Here is a 22,977-nt window from a genome sequence, read left to right on the forward strand (position 1 = left end):
ACTCTACCACTGAGCTATATTCACCTCTTGGATAAATTGGGAGTTTGAAATTTGCAGATACTAAATACTATATATAAAATAGACAAACAACAAGTTTCTTCTGTATAGCACAATATCTTGCAGTAACCTATAATGAAAAAGAATATGAAAATGAATCTATGCATGTATACAGATGATTGAAACATTATGCTGTACACCAGAAATTGATGCAACATTGCAAATTGACTATACTTTAATAAAAAGGGAGGGGAAAAAAAAGAAAGAAAAGGAAAAAGAACATCCTTATCAATTCTGACAAACAGTTCAGATTCCAAATTCCACTGCCACGTTTTCCTTGAGCCCTTCTTGGGCAATTTTAAGCCTCCCCCACCCCCACCTTGGAGTAGCAGGCTTTTCTCTCCCTTCGTCCCCTCATCCTTCCAACCAAGTCCTCATCTTTCTAGTATCTTCTGAGCCTTGCAATGTCTGTCAACCTTAGATTGCAGCTGAGGCCACCAGGCTGCAGATATGCCAAACAGAGAAGCAGCAGATCCTGGCACATGGCTGGTGTTTAATTAAATAATGGTTGAGTACAGAGAAGCTTTGAGAAAAAAATGTCTGTGCAGACAACTTCCCACTGTCTTGGGAGGATGTGAAATAGCTGAATAGCTGAATAGCTGAATAACTGAGATCTTTCTTAATCTTAGTGTCACAAAACCCTCATCTGGAAGCCTGACAGCCCAACAAGGTCAAAGTCGAAATGAAACTGTTACAACAGAAGTGGATAATAAGTGCCTTTTACTTTCTTTCAACCACTAGGGTTCTCAGAAAAGATGGAGTCATAAGCCAAGGGCTGTGCTTAGTATTCTTGTGCAATACTGGACCGTGTCTGCCTTCTAGTTTTCAGGGACTTCTGCCCTCATCAAGAGGACTTTGTTATCAGTACTCCCTGAAAAAAAAGGCAGGGAGAGACAGATTGCAAAAGCGTGGACTTTCTGAACCCAGCAGGCCCCATCAGTCTGTTATGCTGCCTGAGTTCTGGAGAGCCATGGAATTATAGGGGACACTCAGGACTGAGTAGGAATCCCAGGGTCTGCTCATCCCATTCTGCCAACCTAAAAGTTTATGCAAAACAATCTGAAACTTCCCTGGTCTCTAAGATAAGAATAATGTTTCCTCCTCCCACGAATTTTCAGGCTGATTAAATGATGCATCTGGCCCTCACCAAGTGGCTTTTGAAGTGTCTATGGGGTATCTGGAGGAACTTGGCTTCCTTTTTAAAAAAATTTTATTGTTTTGTTGAAGTATAGTCAGTTTATAATGTGTTCATTTCTGGTATGCAGCATAATAATTCAGATATATATATATCTGTGTGTGTGTGTGTGTGTGTATACAAATATATATATTTGGTTGAATTGAAATTGATAATTCTCATTTAAAAATAATTATATTCCAGAAATATACTTTATATTAAATGGAATTGATGATTTTTACTTACTTACATTGTTTATATAAATAAATATTAATTTAATTCTGATGATTGGCTTTAAATATTTGTATTACTAATTTTATTTTCTATTATTGTAAAATAATAGATATAATGTACAATAATCTTTCTGAGAAGGATTCTATACTATTATTTGAATTAAAAGATTTAGTATATATTTCCTGAAGTATTTTTATTTGTGCCTTGAAATGTTCTTGTAAAGAAATACTCCACAATTCTTGGTGGTAAACATGTCTCTTCTTTAATGTGTGCCTCATATTTATATAGCTTTTATTCATTCATTTATTATAGTGCATTGCCTCATCCAATCACAGTGGGGCTGCGTTTTCTCAGGCGGCGCGGAGGGCAGCCTGACCCGGGGTCCTTGGAGCGGGCGCCGTGGCCACGCCCCCTTCCTGGGGGCGGGCCCTGCCTTGTTCCAGTGGCTTCCAGAGAGGATGTACGCCGAAGGGGAGCGGAGCGGTGAGCGCTGTGTGTCCTCCAGGCCTCTCCGCGAACGTGGAGTGGCTCCTGGGGCCCCATGGACGCGGAGTCAAGAGACAAGGGGTGTTGGAGCCATCGAGGGCATGGGTACTCTTCGAAAAGGTAGGCCCCGCGAACGGCTCCACGAAGCGGCGGCGGCGGCGGCGGGCGGGGGGCGGCGGGCGAGGGCGGCGGCGGCGGGGGGCGGCGGGAGGCGGGCGGCGGCGGCGGCGGCGGCACCCAGCACGCTGCTTGCATCTCTGTTAACAAACAAGGGCCCGGTTCCCGCTACCGGAGCGGGAGCGCGGCGGGCTGCAGGAGGCGGGAGGCGGCGGCGGGAGGCGGGCGGTGGCGGGAGGCAGCGGCGGCGGGCGGCCGCGGGCGGCGGCGGGAGGCGGGGGGGAGGCGGTGGGCGGCGGCGGGAGGCGGGCGGCGGCGGGCGGCGGCGGGAGGCGTGGGGGGGGGGAGGCGGTGGGCGGCGGCGGCGGCGGCGGCGGCGGCGGGCGGCGGCGGGAGGCGGGCGGCGGCGGCGGCACCCAGCACGCTGCTGGCATCTCTGTTAACAAACAAGGGCCCGGTTCCCGCTACCGGAGCGGGAGCGCGGTGGGAGGCGGCGGCGGGAGGCGGGCGGGGGCGGGAGGCGGCGGCGACGGGCGGCGGCGGCGGCGGCGGCGGCGGCGGCGGGCGGCGGCGGGAGGCGGGAGACGGCGGCGGGAGGCGGGCAGTGGCGGGAGGCAGCGGCGGCGGGAGGCGGCGGCGGCGGGAGGCGGCGTCGGCGGGCGGCGGCGGGCGGCGGCGGGAGGCGGCGGCGGCGGCGGGCGGCGGCGGGAGGCGGGAGACGGCGGCAGGAGGCGGGCGGTGGTGGGAGGCAGCGGCGGCGGCGGCGGGCGGCGGCGGCGGCGGCGGCGGCGGCACCCAGCACGCTGCTGGCATCTCTGTTAACGAACAAGGGCCCGGTTCCCGCTACCGGAGCGGGAGCGCGGCGGGCTGCGGGAGGCGGGAGGCGGCGGCGGGAGGCGGGCGGTGGCGGGAGGCGGCGGCGGCGGCGGCACCCAGCACGCTGCTGGCATCTCTGTTAACGAACAAGGGCCCGGTTCCCGCTACCGGAGCGGGAGCGCGGCTGGCTGCGGGAGGCGGGAGACGGCGGCGGGAGGCGGGCGGGTGGCGGGAGGCAGCGGCGGCGGGCGGCGGCGGCGGCGGGCAGCGGCGGGAGACGGCGGCAGGAGGCGGGCGGTGGCGGGAGGCGGCGGCGGCGGGCGGCGGCGGGAGGCGGGAGATGGCGGCAGGAAGCGAGCGGTGGCGGGAGGCAGCGGCTGCGGGCGGCGGCGGGAGGCGGCGGCGGGAGGCGGGAGGCGGGCGGTGGCGGGAGGCGGGCGGTGGCGGGAGGCGGGCGGTGGCGGGAGGCGGCGGGCGGCGGCGGCGGCACCCAGCACGCTGCTGGCATCGCTGTGAACGAACAAGGGCCCGGTTCCCGCCGCGCGGAGCGGGAGCGCGGCGGGCGGCAGCAGGCGGCGGCGGGAGGCGGGAGACGGCGGCGGGAGGCGGGAGACGGCGGCGGGAGGCGGGCAGTGGCGGGAGGCAGCGGCGGCGGGAGGCGGCGGCGGCGGGCGGCGGCGGGAGGCGGGAGACGGCGGCGGGAGGCGGGAGACGGCGGCGGGAGGCGGGCAGTGGCGGGAGGCGGCGGCGGCGGGCGGCGGCGGGAGGCCGGAGACGGCGGCGCGGAGGCACCCAGCACGCTGCTGGCATCGCTGTGAACGAACAAGGGCCCGGTTCCCGCCGAGGAGCGCGGCGGGCGGCGGCAGGCGGCGGCGGGAGGCGGGAGATGGCGGCAGAAGGCGGGCGGTGGCGGGAGGCAGCGGCGGCGGGCGGCGGGCGGCGGCGGCGAGCGGCGGCGGGCGGCAGCGGGAGGCGGGACACGGCGGCTGGAGGCGGGCGGCGGCGGCGGCAGCGGCACCTAGCATGCTGCTGGCATCCCTGTGAACGAACAAGGGCCCGGTTCCCGCCGCGCTGAGTGGGAGCGCGGCGGGCTGCGAGCGGTGGCGGGAGGCGGGCGGGGCGGGAGGCAGCGGCGGCGGGCGGCGGCCGGAGGCGGGAGACTGCGGTGAGAGGCGGGCGGGAGGCGGGAGGCGGCGGCAGCGGGCGGCGGCGGCAGCGGCGGCCCCCAGCGCACTGCTGGCATCACTGTGAACGAAAAAGGGGGAGGAAGACATGGAGGAGGAGGAGGTGATGGAGGAGGTGGTGGTGGAGGAGGAGGTGGTGGGGGTGGTGGTGGAGGAGAAGGTGGTGGAGGAGGTGGAGGAGAATGTGGAGTAGGAGGAGAATGTGGAGGAGGAGGAGAATGTGGAGGAGGAGGGGGAGAATGTGGAGGAGGAGAATGTGGACGAGGAGGAGGAGAATGTGGACGAGGAGGAGGATGTGGAGGAGGAGGAGGAGGATGTGGAGGAGGAAGACGATGTGGAGGAAGAGAATGTGGAGGAGAATGTGGAGGAGTAGGAGGTGGCGGATGAGGAGGAGGTAGTGGAGGAGGAGGAGGAGGATGTGGAGGAGGAGGAGGAGGATGTGGAAGAGGATGTGGAGGAGGAGGATGTGGAGAAGGAGGAGGATGAGGAGGAGGAGGAGGATGTGGAGAGGAGGAGGATGTGGAGGAGGAGGAGGAGGATGTGGAGGAGAGGAGGATGTGGAGGAGGAGAATCTGGAGGAGGAGGAGGAGGAGGAGTTGGAGGAGGAGGAGGTGGAGGAGGAGGTGGCGGAGGAGGAGGAGGAGGAGGAGGATTATTACAATAATCCTCAAGATTCTGTCTAGTTTCCAAAATAATATTTAATTAAAGCTACTTCATACGCATCTGTTAACAAAGAAAGTAATTGCTGCCAGTCTTCCAGATAGTCTGCAATGAATTCAAGAGTTGAATTATGGAGAATTAACTGGATAAATCAAGCTGGAAGTAGATTTACCAGTGGTGCCGCATTTAGCCTCTAATGAAAAGAGCCAGAAGCAGTCTTTAAATGGAATCTCAAAGTACGCTCAGTTCTTTCCTGGTTTCTAGGACCAGGAAGAGCAGTACTACCTTTCTCTACCTAAAAAGGAATGTGGAGGAGGTGGAGGAGTAGGAGGAGATGGAGGAGGAGGAGGTGGAGGAGGAGGATGTGGACGAGGAGGATGTGGAGGAGGAGGATGTGGTGGAGGAGAAGGAGGATGTGGAGGAGGAGGATGTGGAGGAGGAGGAGGTGGAGGAGGAGGAGGATATGGAGGAGGAGGATGTGGAGGAGGAGAATGTGGTGGAGGAGGAGGAGGATGAGGAGGAGGAGGTGGAGGAGGAGGAGGAGGATGTGGAGGAGGAGGAGGAGGATGTGGAGGAGGAGGAGGAGGAGGATGTGGAGGAGGAGGAGGTGGAGGAGGAGGAAGTGGAGGAGGCGGAGGAGGCGTAGGAGGAGGAGGTGGCGGAGGAGGAGGAGGTGGAGGAGGAGGTGGAGGTGGAGGACGAGGTGGAGGTGGAGGAGGAGGTGGAGGATTATTACAATAATCCTCAAGATTCTGTCTAATTTCCAAAATAATATTTAATTAAAGTTACTTCATACGCAACTGTTAAGAAAGAAAGTAATTGCTGCCAGTCCTCCAGATAGCCTGCAATGAATTCAAGAGTTGAATTATGGAGAATTAACTGGATAAATCAAGTTATAAGCAGATTTACCAGTGGTGCAGCATTTAGCCTCTAATGAAAAGAGCCAGAATCACTCTTTCAATGGAATCTCAAAGTACGCTCAGTTCTTTCCAGGTTTCTAGGACCAGGAAGAGCAGTACTACCTTTCTCTACCTAAAAAGGAATGTGGAGGAGGTGGAGGAGGAGGAGGTGAAGGAGGACGAGGTGGAGGAGGAGTAGGTGGAGGAGGAGGTGGTGGAGGAGGAGGTGGAGGAGGAGGAGGAGGAGGTGGAGGAGGAGGAGAAGGAGGAGGTGGAGGAGGACGAGGTTGATGTGGAGGAGGAGGAGGTGGAGGAGGTGGAGGAGGAGGAGGAGGTGGAGGAGGATTATTACAATACTCCTCAAGATTCTGTCTAATTTCCAAAATAATATTTAATTAAAGCTACTTCATACGCAACTGTTAACAAAGAAAGTAATTGCTGCCAGCCTTCCAGATAGGCTGCAATGAATTCAAGAGTTGAATTATGGAGAATTAACTGGATAAATCAAGCTGGAAGTAGATTTACCAGTAGTGCCGCATTTAGCCTCTAATGAAAAGAGCCAGAAGCAGTCTTTCGATGGAATCTCAAAGTACGCTCAGTTCTTTCCTGGTTTCTAGGACCAGGAAGAGCAGTACTACCTTTCTCTACCTAAAAAGGAATGTGGAGGAGTAGGAGGAGATGGAGGAGGAGGAGGTGGAGGAGGAGGATGTGGACGAGGGGGATGTGGAGGAGGAGGATGTGGTGGAGGAGGAGGAGGATGTGGAGGAGGAGGAGGAGGATGTGGAGGAGGAGGAGGTGGAGGAGGAGGAGGAGGAGGAGGAGGATATGGAGGAGGAGAATGTGGTGGAGGAGGAGGAGGAGGAGGAGGATGTGGAGGAGGGGGAGGAGGATGTGGAGGAGGAGGAGGTGGAGGAGGAGGAAGTGGAGGAGGCGGAGGAGGCGGAGGAGGAGGTGGCGGAGGAGGAGGAGGTGGAGGAGGAGGTGGAGGTGGAGGAGGAGGTGGAGGACGAGGTGGAGGTGGAGGAGGAGGTGGAGGATTATTACAATAATCCTCAAGATTCTGTCTAATTTCCAAAATAATATTTAATTAAAGTTACTTCATACGCAGCTGTTAAGAAATAAAGTAATTGCTGCCAGTCCTCCAGATAGCCTGCAATGAATTCAAGAGTTGAATTATGGAGAATTAACTGGATAAATCAAGTTATAAGCAGATTTACCAGTGGTGCAGCATTTAGCCTCTAATGAAAAGAGCCAGAATCACTCTTTCAATGGAATCTCAAAGTACGCTCAGTTCTTTCCTGGTTTCTAGGATCAGGAAGAGCAGTACTACCTTTCTCTACCTAAAAAGGAATGTGGAGGAGGTGGAGGAGTAGGAGGAGATGGAGGAGGAGGAGGTGGAGGAGGAGGATGTGGACGAGGAGGATGTGGAGGAGGAGGAGGATGTGGAGGAGGAGGAGGATGTGGAGGAGGAGGAGGATGTGGAGGAGGAGGAGGTGGAGGAGGAGGAGGATATGGAGGAGGAGGATGTGGAGGAGGAGAATGTGGTGGAGGAGGAGGACGATGTGGAGGAGGAGGAGGTGGAGGAGGAGGAGGATGTGGAGGAGGAGGATGTGGAGGAGGAGGAGGAGGATGTGGAGGAGGAGGAGGTGGAGGAGGAGGAAGTGGAGGAGGCGGAGGAGGCGGAGGAGGAGGAGGTGGAGGAGGAGGTGGAGGAGGAGGTGGAGGAGGAGGTGGAGGAAGAGGTGGAGGTGGAGGTGGAGGAGGAGGTGGAGGATTATTACAATAATCCTCAAGATTCTGTCTAATTTCCAAAATAATATTTAATTAAAGTTACTTCATACGCAACTGTTAAGAAAGAAAGTAATTGCTGCCAGTCCTCCAGATAGCCTGCAATGAATTCAAGAGTTGAATTATGGAGAATTAACTGGATAAATCAAGTTATAAGCAGATTTACCAGTGGTGCAGCATTTAGCCTCTAATGAAAAGAGCCAGAATCACTCTTTCAATGGAATCTCAAAGTACGCTCAGTTCTTTCCTGGTTTCTAGGACCAGGAAGAGCAGTACTACCTTTCTCTACCTAAAAAGGAATGTGGAGGAGGTGGAGGAGTAGGAGGAGATGGAGGAGGAGGAGGTGGAGGAGGAGGATGTGGACGAGGAGGATGTGGAGAAGGAGGATGTGGTGGAGGAGGAGGAAGATGTGGTGGAGGAGGAGGAGGATGTGGAGGAGGAGGATGCGGAGGAGGAGGAGGAGGAGGAGGTGGAGGAGGAGGAGGATATGGAGGAGGAGGATGTGGAGGAGGAGAATGTGGTGGAGGAGGAGGAGGATGTGGAGGAGGAGGAGGTGGAGGAGGAGGAGGAGGATGTGGAGGAGGAGGAGGAGGATGTGGAGGAGGAGGATGTGGAGGAGGAGGAGGAGGAGGAGGATGTGGAGGAGGAGGAGGAGGTATAGGTGGAGGAGGAGGTGGAGGAGGAAGTGGAGGACGCGGAGGAGGCGGAGGAGGAGGTGGCGGAGGAGGAGGTGGCGGAGGAGGAGGAGGAGGTGGAGGAGGAGGTGGAGGTGGAGGACGAGGTGGAGGTGGAGGATTATTAAAATAATCCTCAAGTTTCTGTCTAATTTCCAAAATAAAATTTAATTAAAGTTACTTCATACGCAACTGTTAAGAAAGAAAGTAATTGCTGCCAGTCCTCCAGATAGCATGCAATGAATTCAAGAGTTGAATTATGGAGAATTAACTGGATAAATCAAGTTATAAGCAGATTTACCAGTGGTGCAGCATTTAGCCTCTAATGAAAAGAGCCAGAATCACTCTTTCAATGGAATCTCAAAGTACGCTCAGTTCTTTCCTGGTTTCTAGGACCAGGAAGAGCAGTACTACCTTTCTCTACCTAAAAAGGAATGTGGAGGAGGTGGAGGAGGAGGAGGTGGAGGAGGAGGTGCTGGAGGAGGAGTTGGTGGAGTAGAATGTGGTGGAGGAGGAGGAGGAGGTGGACGAGGAGGAGAAGGTGGAGGAGGAGGAGGAGGAGGTGGAGGAGGAGGAGGAGAAGGAGGAGGTGGAGGAGCAGGGGAAGGAGGAGGTGGAGGAGGAGGAGGTTGATGTGGAGGAGCTGGAGGAGGAGGAGGTGGAGGAGGAGGACATGGAGGAGGAGGAGGAGGAGGTGGAGGAGGAGGAGGTGGAGGAGGATTATTACAATAATCCTCAAGATTCTGTCTAATTTCCAAAATAAAATTTAATTAAAGCTACTTCATACGCAACTGTTAACAAAGAAAGTAATTGCTGCCAGCCTTCCAGATAGGCTGCAATGAATTCAAGAGTTGAATTATGGAGAATTAACTGGATAAATCAAGCTGGAAGTAGATTTACCAGTAGTGCCGCATTTAGCCTGTAATGAAAAGAGCCAGAAGCAGTCTTTCGATGGAATCTCAAACTACGCTCAGTTCTTTCCTGGTTTCTAGGACCAGGAAGAGCAGTACTACCTTTCTCTACCTAAAAAGGAATGTGGAGGAGTCGGAGGAGATGGAGGAGGAGGAGATGGAGGAGGAGGATGTGGACGAGGAGGATGTGGAGGAGGAGGATGTGGTGGAGGAGGAGGAGGATGTGGAGGAGGAGGAGGATGTGGAGGAGGAGGAGGATGTGGAGGAGGTGGAGGAGGAGGAGGTGGAGGAGGAGGAGGATATGGAGGAGGAGGATGTGGAGGAGGAGAATGTGGTGGAGGAGGAGGAGGAGGAGGATGTGGAGGAGGAGGAGGAGGATGTGGAGGAGGAGGAGGTGGAGGAGGAGGAAGTAGAGGAGGCGGAGGAGGCGGAGGAGGAGGAGGTGGCGGAGGAGGAGGAGGTGGAGGTGGAGGAGGAGGTGGAGGACGAGGTGGAGGTGGAGGAGGAGGTGGAGGATTATTACAATAATCCTCAAGATTCTGTCTAATTTCCAAAATAATATTTAATTAAAGTTACTTCATACGCAGCTGTTAAGAAAGAAAGTAATTGCTGCCAGTCCTCCAGATAGCCTGCAATGAATTCAAGAGTTGAATTATGGAGAATTAACTGGATAAATCAAGTTATAAGCAGATTTACCAGTGGTGCAGCATTTAGCCTCTAATGAAAAGAGCCAGAATCACTCTTTCAATGGAATCTCAAAGTACGCTCAGTTCTTTCCTGGTTTCTAGGACCAGGAAGAGCAGTACTACCTTTCTCTACCTAAAAAGGAATGTGGAGGAGTAGGAGGAGATGGAGGAGGAGGAGGTGGAGGAGGAGGATGTGGACGAGGAGGATGTGGAGGAGGAGGATGTGGTGGAGGAGGAGGAGGATGTGGAGGAGGAGGAGGATGTGGAGGAGGAGGAGGATGTGGAGGAGGAGGATGTGGAGGAGGAGGATGTGGAGGAGGAGGATGTGGAGGAGGAGGAGGATGTGGAGGAGGATGTGGAGGAGGAGGATGTGGAGGAGGAGGAGGAGGATGTGGAGGAGGAGGATGTGGAGGAGGACGTGGAGGACGAGGAGGAGGAGGAGGAGGAGGAGGATGTGGAGGAGGAGGAGGTGGAGGAGGATGTGGAGGAGGAGGAGGTGGAGGAGGAGGAAGTGGAGGAGAAGGAGGAGGCGGAGGAGGAGGAGGCGGAGGAGGAGGCTGAGGAGGAGGAGGTGGCGGAGAAGGCGGAGGAGGAGGAGGAGGTGGAGGAATAGGTGGAGGTGGAAGTGGAGGTGGAGGAGGAGGTGGAGGATTATTACAATAATCCTCAAGATTCTGTCTAATTTCCAAAATAATATTTAATTAAAGTTACTTCATACGCAACTGTTAAGAAAGAAAGTAATTGCTGCCAGTCCTCCAGATAGCCTGCAATGAATTCAAGAGTTGAATTATGGAGAATTAACTGGATAAATCAAGTTATAAGCAGATTTACCAGTGGTGCAGCATTTAGCCTCTAATGAAAAGAGCCAGAATCACTCTTTCAATGGAATCTCAAAGTACGCTCAGTTCTTTCCTGGTTTCTAGGACCAGGAAGAGCAGTTCTACCTTTCTCTACCTAAAAAGGAATGTGGAGGAGGTGGAGGAGTAGGAGGAGATGGAGAAGGAGGAGGTGGAGGAGGAGGATGTGGACGAGGAGGATGTGGACGAGGAGGATGTGGAGGAGGAGAATGTGGAGGAGGAGGAGGTGGAGGTGGAGGAGGATATGGAGGAGGAGGATGTGAAGGAGGAGAATGTGGTGGAGGAGGAGGAGGATGTGGAGGAGGAGGATGTGGAGGAGGAGGAGGAGGAGGATCTGGAGGAGGAGGAGGAGGAGGATGTGGAGGAGGAAGAGGAGGATGTGGAGGAGGAGGTGGAGGAGGAGGAAGTGGAGGAGGCGGAGGAGGAGGAGGTGGAGGTGGAGGACGAGGTGGAGGTGGAGGACGAGGTGGAGGTGGAGGTGGAGGAGGAGGAGGAGGTGGAGGATTATTACAATAATCCTCAAGATTCTGTCTAATTTCCAAAATAATATTTAATTAAAGTTACTTCATACGCAACTGTTAAGAAAGAAAGTAATTGCTGCCAGTCCTCCAGATAGCCTGCAATGAATTCAAGAGTTGAATTATGGAGAATTAACTGGATAAATCAAGTTATAAGCAGATTTACCAGTGGTGCAGCATTTAGCCTCTAATGAAAAGAGCCAGAATCACTCTTTCAATGGAATCTCAAAGTACGCTCAGTTCTTTCCTGGTTTCTAGGACCAGGAAGAGCAGTACTACCTTTCTCTACCTTAAAAGGAATGTGGAGGAGGTGAAGGAGGAGGAGGTGGAGGAGGACGAGGTGGAGGAGGAGTAGGTGGAGGAGGAGGTGGAGGAGGAGGAGGTGGAGGAGGAGGAGGTGGAGGAGGAGGAGGTGGAGGAGGAGGAGAAGGAGGAGGTGGAGGAGGAGGAGGTTGATGTGGAGGAGGTGGAGGAGGAGGAGGTGGAGGAGGAGGAGGAGGAGGAGGTGGAGGAGGATTATTACAATAATCCTCAAGATTCTGTCTAATTTCCAAAATAAAATTTAATTAAAGCTACTTCATACGCAACTGTTAACAAAGAAAGTAATTGCTGCCAGCCTTCCAGATAGGCTGCAATGAATTCAAGAGTTGAATTATGGAGAATTAACTGGATAAATCAAGCTGGAAGTAGATTTACCAGTAGTGCCGCATTTAGCCTGTAATGAAAAGAGCCAGAAGCAGTCTTTCGATGGAATCTCAAAGTACGCTCAGTTCTTTCCTGGTTTCTAGGACCAGGAAGAGCAGTACTACCTTTCTCTACCTAAAAAGGAATGTGGAGGAGTAGGAGGAGATGGAGGAGGAGGAGGTGGAGCAGGAGGATGTGGACGAGGAGGATGTGGAGGAGGAGGATGTGGTGGAGGAGGAGGAGGGTGTGGAGGAGGAGGAGGGTATGGAGGAGGAGGAGGATGTGGAGGAGGAGGATGTGGAGGAGGAGGATGTGGAGGAGGAGGATGTGGAGGAGGAGGAGGATGTGGAGGAGGAGGATGTGGAGGAGGAGGATGTGGAGGAGGAGGATGTGGAGGAGGAGGAGGATGTGGAGGAGGATGTGGAGGAGGACGTGAAGGACGAGGAGGAGGAGGAGGAGGAGGATGTGGAGGAGGAGGAGGTGGAGGAGGAGGAAGTGGAGGAGGAGGAGGAGGCGGAGGAGGTGGAGGAGGAGGCGGAGGAGGAGGAGGTGGCGGAGGAGGCGGAGGAGGAGGAGGTGGCGGAGGAGGTGGAGCAGGAGGTGGAGGACGAGGTGGAGGTGGAGGAGGAGGTGGAGGATTATTACAATAATCCTCAAGATTCTGTCTAATTTCCAAAATAATATTTAATTAAAGTTACTTCATACGCAACTGTTAAGAAAGAAAGTAATTGCTGCCAGTCCTCCAGATAGCCTGCAATGAATTCAAGAGTTGAATTATGGAGAATTAACTGGATAAATCAAGTTATAAGCAGATTTACCAGTGGTGCACCATTTAGCCTCTAATGAAAAGAGCCAGAATCACTCTTTCAATTTAATCTCAAAGTACGCTCAGTTCTTTCCTGGTTTCTAGGACCAGGAAGAGCAGTACTACCTTTCTCTACCTAAAAAGGAATGTGGAGGAGGAGGAGGAGGTGGAGGAGGAGGAGGTGGAGGAGGAGGAGGTGGAGGAGGAGTAGGTGGAGGAGGAGGTGGTGAAGGAGGAGGTGGTGGAGTAGAATGTGGTGGAGGAGGAGGAGGAGGAGGAGGTGGACGAGGAGGAGGAGGTGGAGGAGGAGGAGGAGGAGGTGGAGGAGGAGGAGGTGGAGGAGGAGGAGGAGGAGAAGGAGGAGGTGGAGGAGGAGGTGGAGGAGGAGGAGGTTGATGTGGAGGAGGAGGAGGAGGTGGAGGAGGTGGAGGAGGAGGTCGAGGAGGAGGAGGAGGAGGTGGAGGAGGATTATTAAAATAATCCTCAAGATTCTGTCTAATTTCCAAAATAATATTTAATTAAAGTTACTTCATACGCAATTGTTAAGAAAGAAAGTAATTGCCGCCAGTCCTCCAGATAGGCTGCAATGAATTCAAGAGTTGAATTGTGGAGAATTAACTGGATAAATCAAGCTGAAAGTAGATTTACCAGTAGTGCCGCATTTAGCCTCTAATGAAAAGAGCCAGAAGCAGTCTTTCGATGGAATCTCAAATTACGCTCAGTTCTTTCCTGGTTTCTAGGACAGGAAGAGCAGTACTACCTTTCTCTACCTAAAAAATAATGTGGAGGAGGTGGAGGAGTAGGAGGAGATGGAGGAGGAGGAGGTGGAGGAGGAGGATGTGGACGAGGAGGATGTGGAGGAGGAGGAGGTGGAGGAGGAGGATGTGGACGAGGAGGATGTGGAGGAGGAGGATGTGGTAGAGGAGGAGGAGGATGTGGAGGAGGAGGATGTGGAGGAGGAGGATGTGGAGGAGGAGGTGGAGGAGGAGGAGGATATGGAGGAGGATGTGGAGGAGGAGAATGTGGTGGAGGAGGAGGAGGATGTGGAGGAGGAAGAGGATGTGGAAAAGGAGGAGGATGTGGAGGAGGATGTGGAGGAGGAGAATGTGGAGGAGGAGGATGTGGAGGAGGAGAATGTGGAGGAGAAGGAGGATGTGGAGGAGGAGGATATGGAGAGGGACGTGGAGGAGGAGAATGTGGTGGAGGAGGAGGAGGATGTGGAGGAGGAGAATGTGGTGGAGGAGGAGGAGAATGTGGTGGAGGAGGAGGAGGATGTGGAGAAGGAGGAGGATGTGAAGGAGGAGGATGTGGAGGAGGAGGATGTGGAGGAGGAGGATGTGGAGGGGGACGTGGAGGAGGAGAATGTGGTGGAGGAGGAGGAGGAGAATGTGGAGGAGGAGGAGGATGTGGAAGAGGATGTGGAGGAGGATGTGGAGGAGGAGGAGGAGGTATAGGAGGAGGAGGAGGTGGAGGAGGAAGTGGAGGACGCGGAGGAGGCGGAGGAGGAGGTGGCGGAGGAGGAGGTGGCGGAGGAGGAGGAGGAGGTGGAGGAGGAGGTGGAGGTGGAGGACGAGGTGGAGGTGGAGGATTATTAAAATAATCCTCAAGTTTCTGTCTAATTTCCAAAATAAAATTTAATTAAAGTTACTTCATACGCAACTGTTAAGAAAGAAAGTAATTGCTGCCAGTCCTCCAGATAGCATGCAATGAATTCAAGAGTTGAATTATGGAGAATTAACTGGATAAATCAAGTTATAAGCAGATTTACCAGTGGTGCAGCATTTAGCCTCTAATGAAAAGAGCCAGAATCACTCTTTCAATGGAATCTCAAAGTACGCTCAGTTCTTTCCTGGTTTCTAGGACCAGGAAAGAGCAGTACTACCTTTCTCTACCTAAAAAGGAATGTGGAGGAGGTGGAGGAGGAGGAGGTGGAGGAGGAGGTGCTGGAGGAGGAGGTGGTGGAGTAGAATGTGGTGGAGGAGGAGGAGGAGGTGGACGAGGAGGAGGAGGTGGAGGAGGAGGAGGAGGAGGTGGAGGAGGAGGAGGAGGAGGTGGAAGGAGCAGGGGAAGGAGGAGGTGGAGGAGGAGGAGGTTGATGTGGAGGAGCTGGAGGAGGAGGAGGAGGTGGAGGAGGAGGACATGGAGGAGGAGGAGGAGGAGTGGAGGAGGTGGAGGAGGAGGAGGTGGAGGAGGATTATTACAATAATCCTCAAGATTCTGTCTAATTTCCAAAATATTATTTAATTAAAGCTACTTCATACGCAACTGTTAACAAAGAAAGTAATTGCTGCCAGTCTTCTTGATAGGCTGCAATGAATTCAAGAGTTGAATTATGGAGAATTAACTGGATAAATCATGCTGGAAGTAGATTTACCAGTAGTGCCGCATTTAGCCTGTAATGAAAAGAGCCAGAAGCAGTCTTTCGATGGAATCTCAAAGTACGCTCAGTTCTTTCCTGGTTTCTAGGACGAGGAAGTGCAGTACTACCTTTCCCTACCTAAAAAGGAATGTGGAGGCAGTAGGAGGAGGTGGAGGAGGAGGAGGATGTGGAGGAGGAGGATGTGGAGGAGGAGAATGTGGTGGAGGAGGAGGAGGATGAGGAGGTGGAGGATGTGGAGGAGGAGGATGTGGAGGAGAAAGAGGATGTGGAGGAGGAGGAGGCTGGTGGAGGAGGAGGAGGAGGGTGGAGGAGGAGGAGGAGGTGGAGGAGGAGGAGGAGGTGGAGGAGGAGGAGGTGGAGGAGGAGGAGGTGGAGGAGGAGGAGGTGGAGGAGGAGGTGGAGGAGGAGGAGGAGGTGGAGGAGGAGGAGGTGGAGGAGGAGGTTGAGCAGGAGGAGGAGGTGGAGGAGGAGGAGGTGGCGGAGGAGGAGGAGGAGGAGGCGGAGGAGGAGGAGCAGGCGGAGGAGGAGGAGGAGAAGGAGGTGGTGGAGGAGCAGGAGGTGGAGGTGAAGGTGGAGGAGGTGGAGGTGAAGGTGGAGGAGGAGGTTGAGGAGGAGGAGGTGGAGGAGGAGTAGGTGGAGGAGGAGGTGGAGGAGGAGGTGGTGGAGGAGAATGTGGTGGAGGAGGAGGTGGTGGATGAGGTGGAGGAGGAGGAGGCTGTGGAGAAGGTGGAGGAGGAGGAGGTGGTGGAGAAGGTGGAGGAGGATTATTACTATAATCCTCAAGATTCTGTCTAATTTCCAAAATAAAATTTAATTAAAGGTACTTCATACGCATCTGTTAACAAAGAACGTAATTGCTGCCAGTCTTCCAGATAGTCTGCAATGAATTCAAGATTTGAATTATGGAGAATTAACTGGATAAATCAAGCTCGAAGTAGATTTACCAGTGGTGCAGCATTTAGCCTCTAATGAAAAGAGCCAGAAGCAGTCTTTCGATGGAATTTGAAAGTACGCTCACTTCTTTCCTGGTTTCTAGGACCAGGAAGAGCCGTACTAACTTTCTCTACCTAAAAAGGAATGTGGAGGAGGTGGAGGAGGAGGAGAAGGAGGAGGTGGTGGAGGAGGAGGAGGTGGTGGAGGAGGAGGAGGTGGAGGTGAAGGTGGAGGAGGAGGTTGAGGAGGAGGTGGTTGAGTACTAGTAGGTGGAGGAGGAGGTGGAGAAGGAGGAGGTGGAGGAGCAGGTGGAGGAGGAGGAGGTTGATGTGGAGGAGGAGGAGGTGGAGGAGGAGGTGGAGGAGGAGGAAGTGGACGAGGAGGTGGAGGAGGAGGAGGAGGCCATGGAGCAGGAGGAAGAGGAGGAGGAGGTGGAGGAGGAGGAGGTTGATGTGGAGGAGCTGGAGGAGTAGGAGGTGGAGGAGGAGGACGTGGAGGAGGAGGAGGAGGAGGTGGAGGAGGAGGAGGTGGAGGAGGATTATTACAATAATCCTCAAGATTCTGTCTAATTTCCAAAATAATATTTAATTAAAGCTACTTCATACGCAACTGTTAACAAAGAAAGTAATTGCTGCCAGTCTTCCAGATAGGCTGCAATGAATTCAAGAGTTGAATTATGGAGAATTAACTGGATAAATCAAGCTGGAAGTAGATTTACCAGTGGTGCCGCATTTAGCCTCTAATGAAAAGAGCCAGAAGCAGTCTTTCGATGGAATCTCAAAGTACGCTCAGTTCTTTCCTGGTTTCTAGGACGAGGAAGAGCAGTACTACCTTTCCCTACCTAAAAATGAATGTGGAAGAGTAGGAGGAGGTGCAGGTGGAGGAGTAGGAGGAGGTGGAGGAGGTGGAGGAGGAGGAGGATGTGGAGGAGGAGGATGTGGAGGAGGAGAATGTGGTGGAGGAGGAGGAGGATGAGGAGGTGGAGGATGTGGAGGAGGAGGATGTGGAGGAGAAAGAGGATGTGGAGGAGGAGGAGGCTGTGGAGGAGGAGGTGGAGGAGGAGGTGGAGGAGGAGGAGGAGGAGGTGGAGGAGGTGGAGGAGGAGGAGGAGGTGGAGGAGGAGGAGGAGGAGGAGGTGGAGGAGGAGGTGGAGGAGGAGGAGGTGGAGGAGGAGGAGGTGGAGGAGGAGGAGGTGGCGGAGGAGGAGGAGGCGGAGGAGGAGGAGCAGGCGGAGGAGGAGGAGGAGAAGGAGGTGGTGGAGGAGGAGGAGGTGGAGGTGAAGGTGGAGGAGGTGGAGGTGAAGGTGGAGGAGGAGGTTGAGGAGGAGGAGGTGGAGGAGGAGTAGGTGGAGGAGGAGGTGGAGGAGGAGGTGGTGGAGAATGTGGTGGAGGAGGAGGAGGTGGATGAGGTGGAGGAGGAGGAGGCTGTGGAGGAGGTGGAGGAGGAGGAGGTGGTGGAGGAGGTGGAGGAGGATTATTACTATAATCCTCAAGATTCTGTCTAATTTCCAAAATAATATTTAATTAAAGGTACTTCATACGCATCTGTTAACAAAGAACGTAATTGCTGCCAGTCTTCCAGATAGTCTGCAATGAATTCAAGAGTTGAATTATGGAGAATTAACTGGATAAATCAAGCTCGAAGTAGATTTACCAGTGGTGCAGCATTTAGCCTCTAATGAAAAGAGCCAGAAGCAGTCTTTCGATGGAATCTGAAAGTACGCTCACTTCTTTCCTGGTTTCTAGGTCCAGGAAGAGCAGTACTAACTTTCTCTACCTAAAAAGGAATGTGGAGGAGGTGGAGGAGGAGGAGAAGGAGGAGATGGTGGAGGAGAAGGAGGTGGTGGAGGAGGAGGAGGTGGAGGTGAAGGTGGAGGAGGAGGTTGAGGAGGAGGAGGTGGAGTACTAGTAGGTGGAGGAGGAGGTGGAGAAGGAGGAGGTGGAGAAGGAGGAGGTGGAGGAGCAGGTGGAGGAGGAGGAGGTTGATGTGGAGGAGGAGGAGGTGGAGGAGGAGGTGGAGGAAGAGGAAGTGGAGGAGGAGGTGGAGGAGTTGGAGGAGGAGGAGGCTATGGAGCAGGAGGAAGAGGAGGAGGAGGTGGAGGAGGAGGTGGAGGAGGAATATTACTATAATCCTCAAGATTCTGTCTAATTTCCAATATAATATATAATTAAAGCTACTTCATATGCAACTGTTAACAAAGAAAGTAATTACTGCCAGTCTTCCATATAGCCTGCAATGAATTCAAGAGTTGAATTATGGAGAATTAACTGGATAAATCAACCTGGAAGTAGATTTACCAGTGGTGCCGCATTTAGCCTCTAATGAAAAGAACCAGAAGCAGTCTTTCGATGGAATCTCAAAGTACGCTCAGTTCTTTCCTGGTTTCTAGGATCAGGAAGAGCAGTACTACCTTTCTCTACATAAAAAGGAATGTGGAGGAGTAGGAGGAGGTGGAGGAGGAGGAGGTGGAGGAGGAGGAGTATGTGGAGGTGGAGGTGGAGGAGGAGGTGGAGGAAGAGGAGGAGGAGAAGGAGGAGGTGGTGGAGGAGGAGGAGGTGAAGTTGGAGGAGGAGGAGGTGGAGGAGGAGGAGGTGGAGGAGGAGGAGGATGTGGAGGAGGAAGATGTGGAGGAGGAGGAGGATGTGGAGGAGAAGGATGTGGAGAAGGAGAATGTGGAGGAGGAGGTGGAGGAGGAGGTGGAGGAGGAGGAGGAGGAGGTGGAGGAGGAGGAGGTGGAGGAGGTGGAGGTGGAGGATTAGTCATACCAATCATGATTGGGGGCATCAGAAATTGGCTGGTGCCTTTAATTATTGGCGCCCCAGATATGGCATTTCCCCGTATGAACAACATGAGCTTCTGGCTGCTCCTCCCCTCATTCCTACTACTTCTAGCATCATCCATAGTTGAAGCCGGGGCAGACACTGGTTGAACTGTTTACCCTCCCCTAGGAGGGTAGGGGGAGGTGGAGGATGAGGAGGATCTGAAGGAGGATGTGGAGGAGGAGGAGGAGGATGTGGAGGAGGAGGAGGAGGTGGAGGAGGAGGAGGTGGAGGAAGAGGAGGTGGAGGAGGAGGAGGATGTGGAGGAGGAGGGTGTGGAGGAGGAGGATGTGGAGGAGGAGGAGGAGGATGTGGAGGAGGAGGAGGATGTGGAGGAGGAGGAGGATGTGGAGGATTAGGAGGATGTGGAGGAGGAGAATGTGGAGGAGGAAGAGGAGGAGGAGGAGGTGGAGTAGGAGGAGGTGGAGGAGGAGGAGGTGGAGGAGGAGGAGGAGGTGGAGGAGGAGAATGGTGGAAGAGGAGGAGGATGTGGAAGAGGAGGAGGATGTGGAGGAGGAGGAGGATGTGGAGGAGGATGAGGATGTGGAGAAGAATGTGGTGGAGGAGGAGGATTTGGAGGAGGAGAATGTGGAGGAGGAGGTGGAGGAGGAGGAGTAGGTGGAGTAGGTGGAGGTGGAGGTTGAGGAGGTGGAGGTAGAGGAGGAGGTGATGAATGAGGAGGAGGTGGTGGAGGAGGAGGAGGAGGATGTGGAGAAGGAGGAAGATGAGGAGGAGAATTTGGAGGAGGAGGAGGATGTGGAGGAGGAGGAGGAGGATGTGGAGGAGGAGGAGGAGGATGTGGAGGAGGAGGAGGAGGATGTGGAGGAGAAGAAGGATGTGGAGGAGGAGGAAGAGGATGTGGAGGAGGAGGAGGGATGTGAAGGAGGAGGATGTGGTGGAGGAGGATTAGGAGGATGTGGAGGAGGAAGAGGATTTGGATGAGGAGGAGGATGTGGAGAAGGATTTGGAGGTGGGGAATGTGGAGGAGAATGAGGAGGAGGAGGAGGTGGAGGAGGAGGAGGAGGTGGAGAAGGAGGATTAGTCATACAAATCATGATTGGGGGCTTCGGAAATTGACTGGTTCCTTTAATGCTTGGCGCCCCAGACATGACATTTCCCCGTATGAACAACATGAGCTTGTGGCTACTACCCCCCTTATTCCTACTAGTCCTAGCATCGTCCATAGTTGAAGCCGGGGCAGGCACTGGTTGAAGTGTTTACCCTCCCCTAGGAGGGTAGGGGGAGGTGGAGGAGGAGGAGGATCTGGAGGAGGATGTGGAGGAGGAAGATGTGGAGAAGGAGGAGGTGGAGGAGGAGGATGTGGAGGTGGAGGAGGAGGAAGAGGAGGAGGAGGTGGAGGACGAGGAGAAGGAGGAGGAGGTGGTGGAGGAGGAGGAGGTGGTAGAGGAGGAGGAGGTGGTGGTGGTGGTGGTGGTGGAGGAGGAGGAGGATGTGGAGGAGGAGAATGAGGAGAAGGAGGATGTGGAGGAGGAGGAGCATGTGGAGGAGGAGGATGTGGAGGAGGAGAATGTGGATTAGGAAAATGTGGAGGAGGAGGTGGAGGAGGAGGTGGAGGAGGTGGTGGTGGAGGAGGAGGTGGTGGTGGAGGAGGAGGTGGTGGAGGAGGAGGTGGGTGAGGAGGAGGTGGGGGAGGAGGTGGAGGAGGAAGAGGTGGAGGAGGAGGAGGTGGAGGAGGAGGAGGTGGAGGAGGTGGAGGAGGAGAAGGAGGTGGAGGAGGAGGATTAGTCATACCAATCATGATTGGGGGCTTCAGAAATTGACTGGTTCCTTTAATGATTGGCTCCCCAGACATGGCATTTCCACATATGAACAACATGAGCTTCTGGCTCCTACCCGCCTCATTCCTACTACTTCTAGCATCATCCATAGTTGAAGCCGGGGCAGTCAGTGGTTGAACTGTTTACCTCCCCTAGGAGGGTAGGAGGAGGTGGAGGAGGAGGAGGATCTGAAGGAGGAGGAGGTGGAGGAGGTGGAGGTGGAGGAGGTGGAGGAGGAGGTGGGGGAGGGGGAGGAGGAGGTGGGGGAGGAGGAGGTGGAGCAGAAGGTGGAGGAGGAGGTGGAAGATGTGGAGGAGGAGAAGGAGGTGGAGGAGGAGGATGTGGAGGAGGAGGATGTGGAGGAGGAGGTGGAGGAGGAGGAGGTGGAGGAGGAGGATGTGGAGGAGGAGGAGGATGTGGAGGAGGAGGAGGATGTGGAGGAGGAGGAGGATGTGGAGGAGGAAGAGGAGGAGGATGTGGAGGAGAAGGTGGAGGAGGAGGAGGAGGAGATGGAGAAGGAGGTGGTGGAGGAGGTGGAGGAGGAAGAAGTGGAGGAGGAGGAGGAAGTGGAGGAGGAAGTGGAGGAGGAGGAGGAAGTGGAGGAGGAGGAGGAAGTGGAGGAGGATTTGGTGGAGGAGGAGGAGGTGGAGGAGGAGGAGGTGGAGAAGGAGAAGGAGGAGGAGGTGGAGAAGGAGGAGGAGGAGGTGAAGGAGGAGGAGCTGGAGGTGGAGGTTCAACAGTTTGTTGCCCTGTATGTGATCTCTATGGAAACTAGGCCTGTTCCTTGAACTTTTGCTATAAACCACCCCCTGCCCACACCTCCCCTCCTCAGCAGGCTCACAGTCTTGGAAGTATTAGCCCACATGACTCCTTTGTCCAACAAAGAAATAAAGCTGCCTCTTCTACTTCATCCAAAACTCTGTCCTCCAGTCTCAATTCAGTAAGCTTAATAAGGAGGCTGTGTTTTGGCAACTGGTTCATGTATCAGTTTTATGACTTTCCAGGCCATTACCTTATCTAGGTTGCTTTCTGCTCAGTGGCAGCCTCATTGTATTAAATGAAGTTAATAGTGCCTACCTCCGAGGGTTACTATGAGGATATAATACAAGTCAAGTGCTTAGATTAGCCCCCGGCAGGTACAAAGGTGAATTCTTAGGCTCCATGAGTTACTGTATAATTTCTGTCTTCTAGGAGCTGACGGCAAGAGACACTGAAATGGACATGCTTCTACGATACATACAGTCAACAAAACAAGAACAACATAAAACAAAAACAAAATTAGATGATGGAGATTTTATGGCTTTTCTTTTTATAGGTTCTACTTGTTTGTAAAATTAAGTGTCAGCTCTTTAGCTTGGCATCAAAGTCCATCACAATCTGATGCCAACGTTTCTATACACGTAACACATTCTTCCCCACTGACTAAATAACCTATACTCAGACCAAACCAGGCCATTAACTGTGGGCTCAGTGGACTCTACATCTAATCTCTACAAATCTATTCATCATATTTATTTAATCTGTATATAAAATACTTTTCATTCACATTTATTGGTAAATATCTTCTCATCTTTTACCAACCAGGCCAGACGACTTTCTCCACAAAGACTTTTTTTTTTATTGATTTGTAATCATTTTACAGTTTTGTGTCAAATTCCAGTGTAGAGCACAATTTTTCAGTTATACATGAACATACGTATATTCATTGTCACATTTTTTCTCTGTGAGCTACCATAAAATCTTGTGTGTATTTCCCTGTGCTATACAGTATAACCTTGTTTATCTATTCTACAATTTTAAAATCCTGTCTATCCCTTCCCACCCTCCACCTCCTTGGCAACCACAAATTTGTATTCTATGTCCAGAAGTCTGTTTCTGTTTTGTATTTATGCTTTGTTTGTTGGTTTGTTTGTTTGTTTGTTTTAGATTCCACATATGAGTGACCTCTTATGGTATTTTTCTTTCTCTTTCTGGTTTATTTCACTTAGAATGACATTCTCCAGGAGCATCCATGTTGCTGCAAATGGCATTATGTTGTCAGTTTTTATGGCTGAGTAGTATTCCATTGTATAAATATACCACTTCTTCTTTATCCAGTCATCCGTTGATGGACATTTAGGCTGTCTCCATGTCTTGGCTATTGTAAATAGTGCTGCTACGAACACTGGGGTTCAGGTGTCATCCTGAAGTAGGGTTCCTTCTGGATATAAGCCCAGGAACGGGATTCCTGGGTCATACGGTAAATCTATTCCTAGTCTTTTGAGGAATCTCCATACTGTTTCCACAGTGGCTGCACCAAACTGCATTCCCACTAGCAGTGTAGGAGGGTTCCCCTTTCTCCACAGCCTCTCCAGCATCTGTCATTTGTGGATTTTTGAATGATGGTCATTCTGACTGGCGTGAGGTGATACCTCATTGTAGTTTTGATTTGCATTTCTCTCATAATTAGTGATAGTGAGCATTTTTTCATGTGCCTATTGATCATTTGTATCTCTTCCTTGGAGAATTGCTTGTTTA

The 22,977-nt window shown here is 53.1% G+C and overlaps 1 long non-coding RNA gene across 1 annotated transcript; it reads left to right on the forward strand.

Annotated features, from left to right (window-relative positions):
* The first annotated feature begins 1,893 nt into the window (after nucleotides 1–1,893).
* On the forward strand, nucleotides 1,894–21,741 carry LOC140694274 (uncharacterized). Its single transcript, XR_012070013.1, has 2 exons — nucleotides 1,894–2,071; nucleotides 21,652–21,741. It is a non-coding gene; the product is annotated as an uncharacterized lncRNA (long non-coding RNA).
* The last annotated feature ends 1,236 nt before the right edge of the window (nucleotides 21,742–22,977 follow it).

The sequence above is a fragment of the Vicugna pacos genome, unplaced genomic scaffold, assembly GCF_048564905.1.
Source record: "Vicugna pacos unplaced genomic scaffold, VicPac4 scaffold_21, whole genome shotgun sequence".
Taxonomy (NCBI): Eukaryota; Metazoa; Chordata; class Mammalia; order Artiodactyla; family Camelidae; genus Vicugna; species Vicugna pacos.